Here is a 12,581-nt window from a genome sequence, read left to right as displayed (position 1 = left end):
ATAAACACTAATTATATTCGTTAATTTAGTGTAAAGTCAATTTAACCACTCCTATTATCGTAACCGAAATCAGGAGATCGATCATTTCGTGGCGTCGATTATCCGACCGTAACGGGAATTTACGACTCCCGTTGACGTGCTTTCTCGCGATCGCTTCTCCCCGCGAATAGTCGAAACACCAGTTTTGAATAGGTAAAAGACTGATTGGGCGATAGGAGCAGGTTTCGTGTATCGGTTTGCCGGGTTTAGGGATGAGGGTAGTCAATGAGATTTTCCAAGCCTTAGGATAGTGTTCCAGGCGAAGGATAGCATTAAAAATCGATGTGATGAGTGCTATCCCTTTTGTGGGAAGTTCCTTGATTGCTCTATTGCCTATTAGGTCGTGTCCTGCTGCTTTCTTGGGGTTTAGGCGACTGATTGTTTCTATAGTCTCAGCAGAGGAGAAGGGTTCGATAGGAGGGGACATTTGGAAGGGGGTGTGTAGGTATTCAGTAACGTCCGCGGCGGCTTGGGGGGAATGGGGTTTGAATACTTTTGACAAGTGTTTTGCAAACAGGTCGGCTTTTTCTATAGGGCTTCGCGCCCATCCACCTTGCGGACGGCGGATAGGTGGGATTATTTGTGGGGGGCGTGTGAGTTTCCTGGAGGCCTTCCATAGTGAGTAGTTGGTGTCGGCTGTGGGCGATAAGCTGGCGAGGTATTTATGGAAGCAGTCGTTTTTATAGTTTGTTAAGGTTCTGGTTAGCTTTCTAGTTGCGTTGTTAAGTTTGCGTTTGTCCTCCGGTGTTCTGTGGGTCTGCCACCCAGAAGAGTACTTCTTAGTCTACGTTTTTCTGCTATTTTTTTTAGTATGTATTGTGGATATTCTTGTTTGCTGTTAGTTGGCTTTGTCGGTGTGGAGAGGCGGATTGCGTTTATTATGCTCGTGTTTAAGTATTCCGTGGCTGCTTCGATATCTTCCTTTGTTTTTAGTGGGGTGAAGGCTGAGGTTGAGTGTGTAAAGACTTCTCTGAAGAGCTGCCAGTTGGTGTGTTGGTTGTGAATGGAGCCATTAGGTGTACTCTCGATGATTGTTGAACTGACTGTTGCTATCACGGGAGAATGATCAGAGGAGAGATCGGCCGAGGAGTTGATCTGGACGTGTCTTGATGGGATATTTTTAGTTATGAAGAAGTCGAGAAGGTCGGGTATTTTGTTGGTGTCAGTGGGCCAGTATGTGGGTTCGTATGTGGTGAGGTAGTTGAGGTTGTTGTTTATTATGCTGTTTAAGAGGTTTTTGCCTCTTGCTGTAACCAGTCTGCTGCCCCATTGGATGTGCTTGGCGTTATAGTCTCCTCCAACTATGAATCTGTTGCCCAGGGTGTCCAGGAAGTTATCAAAGTCTTCTTTGGCGATGGAGTGTCTGGGAGGGCAGTATACTGCTGAGGTGGTGATTGAGCCATGACAGTCTTCTATTGCTACGTTTGTTGCTTGGAGGTAGTCTTTCTGGAATGGTGGGAGTTCGTAGTGCTTAATACTTGCTTTGATTATTATTCCGGTGCCACCGTGGGCCTTTCCGCTGGGGTGTTGGGTATGGTAGAATTTGTAACCATTTATTTTCAGGTAGCTCTTATCGGTGAAGTGGGTTTCCGATACGAGCATTACGTCGATTTGCTGGTGTTTTAAAAAGAGTTCTAGTTCACGTTTGTGTTGCGCTAGACCGTTGGCGTTCCAGAGAGCTATGCGCCTTGGTTTTATTTTGAGTCGGGGCGTGCTAATTTTTCCACGATGAGTATTAGTAGCGATAGCAAGTGATTTATTTGCTCCGATTGTTTCTCTATTAGCTTTTCGAGCCTTGAGGAGTTGTCTGCGTTTGGTGGGTTGGGGACACTGTTTTGGGGAAGGTTCCTTTGGCTGTTCGGGTTATTTTGGATGCCTTGTACTGCTTGGGCATAGGAGGTTGAGGTGGAGATGAAATTGGTAGGACTGGGTGTTTGGTTGGTTGAGGGGGTTGGGGTAGTCGTGAATTTCGGCGGGCTGGGTGTTTGGTTGGATACCTCTTTTGCTCTGTGCTTAGGGTACCTGTTCGTGTATAGTGTTTTATATGCTGGGCAGCCTTTGTAGTTGGCAGGGTGGTCCCCTTGGCAGTGGATGCATTTCGCTGGGGTTTCCGGTGATTTGGCGCACTGGTCAGTGGAGTGAGAGCCTGCGCATTTAACGCAGAGGAAAGTATGGTTGCAGTATTTCTGCGTATGACCGTACCTTTGGCACCTTTTGCACTGCACTATTTCTTTTTTCACGAGCGGTGGTTCGATCTTTACTATCGCGTTCATTAGGCGACTGATGTTGTATATTTCCTTATTATTCGGTTTTTGTTTAATGTCTAGGAAGAATAAGGATAACGGGTCTTTCGAGACTCTATGCCTTATATTACTTACGTTGATGACTTCGTGGCCAAGTTTTGAGAGTTCGTATTTTAGTTAGTCTATGTCTGCTGAGTGGTGTATGTTTCGTAGGACCACCCGGAAAGGCCTTTCCTGTTTGAGTTGGTAGGTGTGGAAGTTGGCGTTCAGGGTCCTGAGTGTCTTGGTGAGTTTTCTGTAAGCTTCTGGGTTCGTCGGTAGTATTTTCACCTTGTTGTTGCTTATCTTAAGGTTATATTCCTCCTTGCTGGTTTCTCTCTCTAGGGACTTGATCATTGTCTGTATGTCAATGACGTCGTCCACAAATATTGGTGGGGGAGGGGGGATTCTCTGTGAATGTTGATTTGGTGGCGGTTCTACGATTTCCATGGCGTCGTTTGAGGATTCCAATACGGCGAACCTGTTGTGTGTGTTTATTTGCGTTGCTGTTTCTATTTTCCTTTTCTTAGTAGTGTTAGCGTCGTTAGTGCGGAGAGTTCTGCTGCACTTCTGCCACGGGGGGCGGGGGGTAGCACGGGGTAGCTGCGAGTCTGCTCCGGAGAGCCTGGTCGCGGTTGCTGGGCCATCATCGAGCTAGTTAATTCGGAATGAACAACTAGTCGTGAGGCTGTGAGGCTAGTATTCGGGTTGGGGTTAGGTGCGTGGGATTTTCTTCTCCCTAGAGGGTAAGGGACACTTAGCTGCGTTCTCTTTCGACGTTTGGGCGACACGTGTTGTTTTCGAACTACGCTGGGCACTAGAGACACGTCTGCACGCTTCGGCACTCCACAGCGAACTGACCAATCTAAGAATGTACATGGAAATTTAGAACGCATGTGCATTCTGGCACGTGCGTGGCCTGACAGTCGAGGTGTCGGCAACCATATTGGGCATCCTTTCACGCTATGAGCGCAGTCAACAGAACGGTTGGGTGCCTTCACCGTTACGTATATGCGTGCGCGTGTGTGGAATCGTGTACGTAAATTGAGGAAATAAAACAGATGTCTGGCTATGAAGAGACAATCCAAAGCAAATCCGAACCGAGTGTATTACTAAATTCACATCTACCTTTCCAGACACCTCTACCGAAGTAGCAAGTCATTTATGGCAAACTTACATTCAGTAAGAAAATTAGTATTCAGAATGAGCAGTCACCCTAAATATATGATATTAATATAATAAAATATAAGTATTAATAATAGGTATAATCCCACTCAGTACTACAGTTTATTAATATAATGAGTAATCTACTGTTTAAATACTCTTGTGATCTCTGCGAAATTTATACCTACACTATATTGTAATATTTAGAATATTGTTCCAAATGTTCCTAGTGGTTGATCGAGATGAAATTTGGTGTGTATTATTTGAGATGTGAAATGACTTCAAACATAAAATCTTAAATTCAGGAAATCATGTGTTCTGAAAATACAGGTCGTAATCATCATAATCATATTCTCTACGACTTGTACGAGGTAAGCTGCTTGTCCATTGATCGTCGTGACCTACTTTCGTTCGTGTAAGAAGGTTAGGTCGCGGTTGCTTTTAAGTATCAATAACTGAAAAAATACCGAAAACGCAATTTCTTATTCCTGATTTTTCATCTTATTTTGACTTCATGAATCATCCCTTAAGGGGGTATTCTGGTCTAGAGGCATGAATTTCGGGCGATTTTTGAAGCTCTGTACAAGCGAAACAAAAAATATTTTTGCTATCCTTCTTTTTAGCACTTGTTTATTGATATTTCGAGATTACGTAAAAAATTCACTGAAAAAAACTCAATATTTAAATAGTTATGAGCTGGCAAAGTGGGTGCTGCCAAAAAATGGGGTGTCGTGGCGTGCATGATATCAACCCTTCTGGTCATCTGAAATAAAGAATGCGAAAGGATTCTTAATTAGTATGGATGCCGCTATCGTCTGAACTTTGGAAAAGTCAAAAAAATTGCTTATTTCTCACGTTTCTTTGACAATTCCTAACGTTTAAAAAATAGTAATATTAAAGGTTTTGAGCTGAGCGTGGTCCGGACGATAGAGGAGTATATAAGAAATATTCAGACCAAATTTAAAATAAATAGGTTTATTAGAACTTGAGATATCGTGCACGCCAACTCAAAAAAAGTAGTTTCGAGAAAAACGCGTTTAAAGTTTTGAGACAAGTTTACTCGGACTACGCCTACCGTCTACTATTCATTTGTTCCGGTCAGATCGGAGCAGATGCCGCGTCACAAAAATGGCTGTAACTCATAAAATAATTGAAATTTTGAAAAATCCTTTTAAGGGCATATTCTTGAATGTCTAAACTTTGGAAATATGAAAAAAATTTCGATTTTTTCAAATATCTAGACCAGAATAACCCCTTAAATTTTTTTATACCTATAGCCAAACACCCTGTATAAGGAAACAAAATCCATTTAATTTTAAGAATTTTGCTACTGTATTAGTTGCATTACTTAGTGAAAATAAGAGGGCTTGAACACCAAGCCAAAAAGTAAACAAGTGACGTCATATAACTTCTTGAGAAAGCTAAACCTTAAATATTTTCTAGGCGATCTGTAGACTAGGACTAAATACTAAGGACAAAATAATAGAACTCAGAGAGATCAATTTTGTCACTGTGCATAAGTCGACCTTCTTAACATTTAATGTCTACGTAATGTGTACTTCATACAAATTTTTTCTTTTTTTTTAACTTTAAACCCTAATTATTAACGGCCGTATCTATTGTTACGTCGCGTAACACTCTACCTAGCCGAGGCCACACACCGCAGGCAATATGGCAACCAGATGTCTTCGGATACTCGCAGCGTATCTTCCATGATGTCAAGGACCTTCCATAAATCACATAGATTTCCTAGAAAAGGCCCTTCAAACGAAACAAACATCTGGTTCGGAGGAATTTCTAGAGACTATTGTCTACCACGGCTTAACAAGGGAAAGTCAGTTTTTGTCACGTACGCTGCAACTTTCCTCCCACTAACAACTTTCTCTCGAGGGCGGTTAAGACCCTTCGTTTAACCAATTAAAAACGAAGCCTATTCCCTCACTCTCCTAAATAACATCGGCACCAACAAATCCGATGGTCCCGTGCGCTAGAAACACTCATCCTTAGCTCTCCTCCGAGACAGCATCGTCTTCCAAGAGTACTGTTTTTGCATCCTTCGAACGGTCAACATCCTTCGAGCGGGTATACACACCCGCAGATCACTCAGTCACTCATCTCGTACATACGCACCAGTGTAACTATCCTCGTTATAAGTTGTGGAATAAACGGTGAAATATAACTTACTACTGTGTCATATTCATATCAACCACCTCTGTTATCCTAACCGAAACAGGGGAACGACTACTTCGCGGCGTCGATTCACCGAATCGTAGCGAGAATTTACGCCTCTCGCTGACGCGTTTTCCTCGCGACCGCGTCTCTCCGCGAACGGTCGTAACATCTATGTTAATGTGATTTTACGTGTCTATAAGATTTCGTTTATCTCGTGTAAACACCATCCTAGTTTATCAGTTGAATTTAATTTATTTAATCTATATCAACTAAGTGTAACTACTTGCATTGGCTGCCCCTGTTTTATTCTTACAAATATTAAATTTTTAAAAATGTTGAATTTTGCTGTTGTTTAGTTCATAGTTGAAATAGTTTCATATGTCGACATTATCGATACAGTAGAGCATTGGAGCTTATTTGGAATGGAATGGAGAAGATAGGAAAGGAGGAGAACAAAGTTGGAAAAATTCCTGAAAAACAAAAAGGGCGTAGGACGAAGAGACGGTAGGCTAAGGGGGAGAAAAGAAAGCATTTAAGAAAAGTGTTTTGATTGAAAGATCGCTACTGAAGTCGGAGCAGTGAGAATGGGGCGAGGGGGGAGCGGGGGCAGAGGGAATGGAAGGTATGATAGAGGAATTTAGAGAGCAGTTAGAGAGGGTATTAGGGAAAATGAAGGAGCAAGGGAAAATAATAAGAGGAGGAATGGAGAGAAAGGGAAAGGGTGCGGGAGAAGTAAGAAAGCAGAGTAGAATGTTAAGGGAGGAAGTAAAGCTGTTCAAAGGAGAACTGGACCTAAAGAAGACGACGAGGAGAATGGAGATAAAAGCAATTTTCTACAAAGTGAGTGATCTAGAGATTCAGGAAAACGGAAAAGAAGATAGCGAGGACATAGAAAAAACTATAAAGAATATGTGTGGTTGGAGGGACGAGGACTAAACATAATTATAAAGGGTGGAAAATGGAAGAGAGAGAGAGAGGAGAAAAAGAGAAGAGCTGTTAGGAGAAGATAGGGATGGATACAAAAGTTGAAGAGGTGAAAGCAATAGGGAAACGGAAGAATTTGCAGCAAAAAGGTAACATAATGATGAGAAGGAAAGAGCTGAGAGGCAGGAAGGAAAGCTGGAGAATACTTTAACATAGGGAGAAAGGACGATACAATGGTCAAGATAGAGGTAAGTAGGAAAAGTAAGGTGTATGGAACCTAATAAATACGGAAAGAGATAGGAAAAGGAGATGGGGGAAAAAGGTTGCCGTAGAGGAATGGAGGCGATACTCCATGATTATAACAGGAAGAGTGGATGGAACGGCAATAGGACAGAAATGAAGGAGAATAAGGAGAATGAGGATAAGAAGATAAGCGAGAAGGAAATAGAGGAGGTAGTGAGAAGATCAAAGAGAAAGAAAGCAGAAAGACAGGATGGAATTCCGAGGTAATGCGGGAAATTCGGGAGTGGGAATAATGAGGCGGGTCTGGGAATTGATACATACGGTCTGGAAAGGAAAGGGAAGCGAAACGGGCTGGTGGTCAATATCCCAAGGTAGAGAAAGGAATTAATTAATTGTATACAAATTAACTAACTAATTACAAGAGAATTAATTGATAGCTATCAGAAAGTTATTTTTAAGGGAAGAAAATTATTTTAGCAGACTTACCTCCTGCTTACCTACTTGCCTATAACTCGTTGTTGTTCCACCAAGTATTAGAGGACTATTAACTATGTCACAGATATGTATTATTTTTCGCGTCAGATCACGGAAGTTAAGCAGCGCCGGGCACGGATAGTACTTGGATGGGTGTCGCCTGGGACTCCGTGTGGCGTTGGCGAAGCGCGCTGGGCCCGCCGCGCCCCGCCATTGGGGTTCGAGGTGGGCGCTTGGCGGCTCAGCGCCTCGGGGTCGCCAAGCAGTCCGGTAGGGGAACCGGGCTGCCTGGCATGGCGGCTCCGGTGACGAGGCGCGGTGTTGACAATGGTCACACACCGCCCCATCAGCTGTGGTATTAGGCGCGCGAGGGTGGCCCCGTTGCGACGCTTACAGCGGTTTCCGGGCCTCTCTCGATCGCAGCCGGGACGGTTATCGTGGAGGTTTTAGTCGGTTGGAGTCGGACACTATCACACCGCTTTCCTCAGAAGCGGCCTGGCATTCGTGCGGATTTCCTTCACGTAAAATATAAAAAAAAAGAAGGTTCGACAAAACGAAAGTTAAAATAGTTAGGTTTAATCTCGGTAATTTTGTTTTGCGAAAAAACGAGGAAAGAAACCAAACTAAGTTAGATCCAAAATTTAGGGGTCCATTCATCATAGCAGAGATTTTGGAAGGAAATAGGTATATTTTAAAAACCTTAAACGGCAAACGATCATATAAGGACAGACATGACAAATTGAGAAAAATGCCAGAAAGTTGCGTTCCTACTGAGTTGGACGTCTGTGGTGATGACAGCGACGGTGACAATAACGATGCGAGTACACTGACCTCAAAGGATCATTAACACCGCGTTGTAGTCATAGTAATACACCCAGTGTAGCGTCTGCGCTTTCGTAATACGCCCAGTGTGGTGTTCTGCGTTTTCGTAATACGCCTAGTGTGGTATCCTGCGCTTTCGTAATGCACGCAACGTGGTGATACGATCCAACAAACTGAGATCTGTGACGAAATCGAAAATGATCTGTCGTGTCATTACGGTCGGACTGATAACTCACAAAATGCAACTAGCACTTTGAACACAAATTATAACGCTACTAATTTTAGTTCTCCTTCATTTCCTTGCTTGTCAAACCTCCGAACAAAATTTTGTTGTTGAACTGGACCCTTGACTTATGTGGAACATTTAATTGAATGGTAAATAATATCAGTTACATCGAGTCTAATGTTGGAACAACTCAATCTTTTAGTTACACACGAGGACGTGTGATAGTCAGGATGGCCGTGTCGGAGATGAAAGAACACCGGAGCCTGTGGAATTTTGGATAATCCCGCAACATTGTAATCTAGATTCTACTATAGGCGTAATTAAACAATTGTCGTCCTTCAATCCGATTGTATTTATTCGAAATTTGTGATAGCGAGATTGGGCTCGAGGTGACAACTGGTCGCCGAACGTAGGGTCACGTAACGGTCACGGGATGGACGTTTTGCCTGACGGAGGTGTGGAGTGGTTGTATGATTCTCCCTAGAAATGTCGTTATGGCGGCATACGGCCTCAAAAACGGGCCTAGCCACAGGGGGTTGTACCTCGGAGGTGTCAATATGATGGGACACACGTTGTATTAATAATCAAGCTCCAGGTAGAAACTGCTTAGCAACGCCGATTGGAACTTTCTCGATGCTTCCAACGAGTATATAACAAACAAATGCAATCGTACAGCGAGGAAAATTTCCATCAATTTATTATTCGTGCGATCACCTTGGAGAGTGACACATCGAGCAGTTTACATCGAGCGTCTCAGCAATCGTATTTTGTGCCTATTATTTTACGCATAGTAAAGAGTTATCCCGTTGACCGTGGATTCGTTTGAACCCAAGAACATTGTTAATAGCGTTCATTAAACTCATTATTCGTTAAATTTATTATTCGTAAAACATATTATTCGTTAATCTTATTATTCCTTACACTTATTATTCGTTAATCTTATTATTCGTCAAACTTATTATTCGTTAAACTTATTATTCGTTAAACTCAATATTCATTATACTTTGTAAAAGTCTTGTATATGCGTGAAAATATAATCTCTGCTTCGTAAAACGATGGCTAATTCAAACGAAGAATCGTTACGCGCCCTAAATTTTAATGTTAACCCGACATATATATGTCGGATTCACATTATGATTAGGGTTAGGGACGTGAAACGAATATTCATTTGGGTTAGACATTGTTGCTATGCAATAGAGAAGATACTTACTAACACAAATATGATTATTACAGAATTTGACAAGTAACCGTGGTAATTAGATACTCGAGATGTTAATGATAATGATCCTAGGTTCAATAACGAATCCGCGGTCAACGGGATAACAAAATGCGCTTTCTTCCAAAGTACAGGTTGTACTCAACTTGCTTGTCTACGATACAAGTATTACTGAACGAACTCTTTGTTAGAACGTAGAATATCCACCGAGCGTAAAGACGCTATGTAATTAGGTAATGAGACCTCATGATGGGGTGTGTCTAAGGACACGAGATCATCGGATTCGTCGAGGAAAGCCTTCGTTCAGAAAGAGAAGAAAATGGACGTTCCTGTCAATTGGTCAATTTCTATGTTGGTGGTTGACGAAGGATGCTAACCGCCCTTGAGAGAAAGTTGCTAGCGGGAAGCGTCGTTCGCGAGAAAAGCAGATTTCCCATATCTTCCCGTAGTAGGTGATAGATTTAGGAACTGTTAGGATAAAGACTGTTTGTCCGTTTGAAGGACCTTAGTTAACTAAATTCTAAGATTTATAACGGGCCCTCAGACTAACTGAACATGTACTGTGGAGATGCATCTACATGCATCTTGCCCGAAGAATAGGGTCTGTGTGTGGCCAGCTACGGGAGAGAAACCGTGGGAATGTTTACTGTCGCGTGCCATTACACCTATTTCTTTTTAGGAGAGCTATAGAATTACTCCATACCTCTGTTAGGTAAAAACGTTCATCCCGTGGCCGCGGCTACGTTCAGCGACTTGTTGTCGCCTCGGGCCCAAGCTCATCATCACAAATCTGGCACAATTATAATCGAGTTGAATTATAGAGACTAAAATATTGGGGGTTTTCCGAAGTATTTCAAAGGGTAGGTCCCGGTGTCCTTTCATCTCCGACATATAAATATATGGCGACACTCGACCACAGTGTATATCGTCGAAGTGCCTAATGAGCCATCAATATCCCAACGATCCTTCCGCCGAATGTTCAAGAAGAAGAAGTGCGTAGCAACGGTCGCGGACGCCTAACAAACGCGTGGATAGTTGCGATATTGAGGGGTGACAAAAAGAAAAGAATCGAATCTGTTCGACAGTCGAGTTACAACCGAGCAGTGAGATTGACTAGCGAAACCGAGAGCATACGCGACGCGATCAAAAAAAGACACTTGTTAATAAATATATTGTTGACCTAAACACCGAGTGATTATTTAACGCACTACACCCAATATCACCTCAAATATATTCATGTATTATATTACATAAATAGAATGGAGGGCGCATCGCAGGATATGGAGATACAGTCGTTTTACCGATCACACGATTCAACGTCTCTCTTCGCACTTAAATCAATCTAGACCTTTATTAATCTGGTTATTGCTGACTCAAAATTATTTTTTCCAAATTTTATAAACAATGAATTTACTAACACCCTTGGCTATGAAAGTGTTCACTGCACACTGGTTTATGAAATCTTATTTTTACAAATAAATAAAAATTTTAATCCTTAACCCACAAACAACAATATTACATTCAATTTTGGTAAACCTAAAGTAATAACGCAAATATTGCTTAATTAAACAGTTTATAGTAATTATGTGGGTTAAATTTATTTATTTGTTAATAATTCAAATTCTCTTGAAAAGTATTCGGAAACTGAGTAACTATAATACTTAATTTCAATTGAAGTCCGCGTGGCGTTATGCAGACCCTCAATAAACCTAAGAAATCATCATAAACAGAATCTTTTTAACTTAAACTCTAACCTTGCAAGTATTTTCGGTTTATGGATGGTCCTTAAAACAATTTATTGTGCGTTCTTACAAATTACGGAGAAAGCGGATATTTGTCTAACGGAAAAGCAGGTTTTTCCCATGAATAACGTCACCCACGAGCCACGTCGGTAGAAGGCTTCCTCCTCCTATCTTCATTCATTAACGTGGGTCATAACCAATGGGAATCGCGGATTGTTACCCTCACTTTCATGACGAAAAGTGTGAACACGAATCCGCGTTCTTAGTTCAAAAGGCACACCCATACCGAGCTTTCCTCCGTAATAACACGAGAACGGACTTTACTTCTTCTATTACACCAGGAGAGTCAACTACTTTTTCTACCTACTAGGAAAGTCAACTTCTACGACACAAGGAGAGTCTACTCAACTGTTTCTCCGAGATTAGTTCAGTCAATACTCCGGCATCAAGTTGAAAATTGACAAGTCATCAACATATCTATTCGTACTTGATCTCACCTACAGATCAGTCAAGGTATCTCTATCGGGTCTTCATCCACCAAACAATCGTCTTTGACATTTATATCACACGTAACGGCGTAAAGTCTTCATTGTAATAAGTTGTTGGAAATATGAATATTATAACACGTTAATCGCAATGTTATTCCACATCAATCACCCCTATTATCCCAAAAGAAATAAGGGGATCGATCTGTTCGTGGTGTCGATTATTATAATCGTAACGGGAATTTACGACTCTCGTTGACGCGCTTCCTCGCTATCGCGTCTCCCCGCGACTGGTCGAAAATACAGTAACATAATACTTGTGTAATCTAACCGAAAGTAATGTCATTTTGATATTAAAATCTTGAAATTATATTAGAAATATAATCATAGGAAGTTTTATTTGTAAGGAATGAGGAACGTAATATATATGTCGGAGATGAAAGGACATCGGAGCCTTCGCTTTGGAACTTCGGGAAAATCCCTTAACACCGTAATCTAGATTTTATCATAAGCGTAATTAAACAATTGTCGTCCTTCGATCCGATTGTATTTATTCGAGATTTGTGATAATGAGCTTGGGCTCGAGGCGACAGCCAGTCGCCGAACGTAGCCGCGGTCACGGGATGAACGCTTTGTCTAACAAAGGCATGGAGTAATTCTATAGCTCTCCTTAAAAAGGGAATAGTTGTAACTCGACAGTAAACATTTCAACGGTCTCTGTCCCGTGGTTCGCTACACGCAGACCCTATTCTTCGAGCAAGATGATTGCCAGATGTCGATGCGTCTCCGGAG

At 41.9% G+C, this 12,581-nt stretch overlaps 1 protein-coding gene across 1 annotated transcript in view; it reads left to right on the top strand.

The window, feature by feature from the left end:
• Positions 1-12,581, top strand: part of LOC126874333 (uncharacterized) — a 268,457-nt gene that overhangs the window by 95,318 nt on the left and 160,558 nt on the right. The gene's annotated exons all lie outside the window — the stretch shown is intronic.

The sequence above is a fragment of the Bombus huntii genome, chromosome 16 (assembly GCF_024542735.1).
Source record: "Bombus huntii isolate Logan2020A chromosome 16, iyBomHunt1.1, whole genome shotgun sequence".
NCBI classification, from domain to species: Eukaryota; Metazoa; Arthropoda; class Insecta; order Hymenoptera; family Apidae; genus Bombus; species Bombus huntii.
This window is presented reverse-complemented; position numbering and strand designations above follow the sequence as displayed.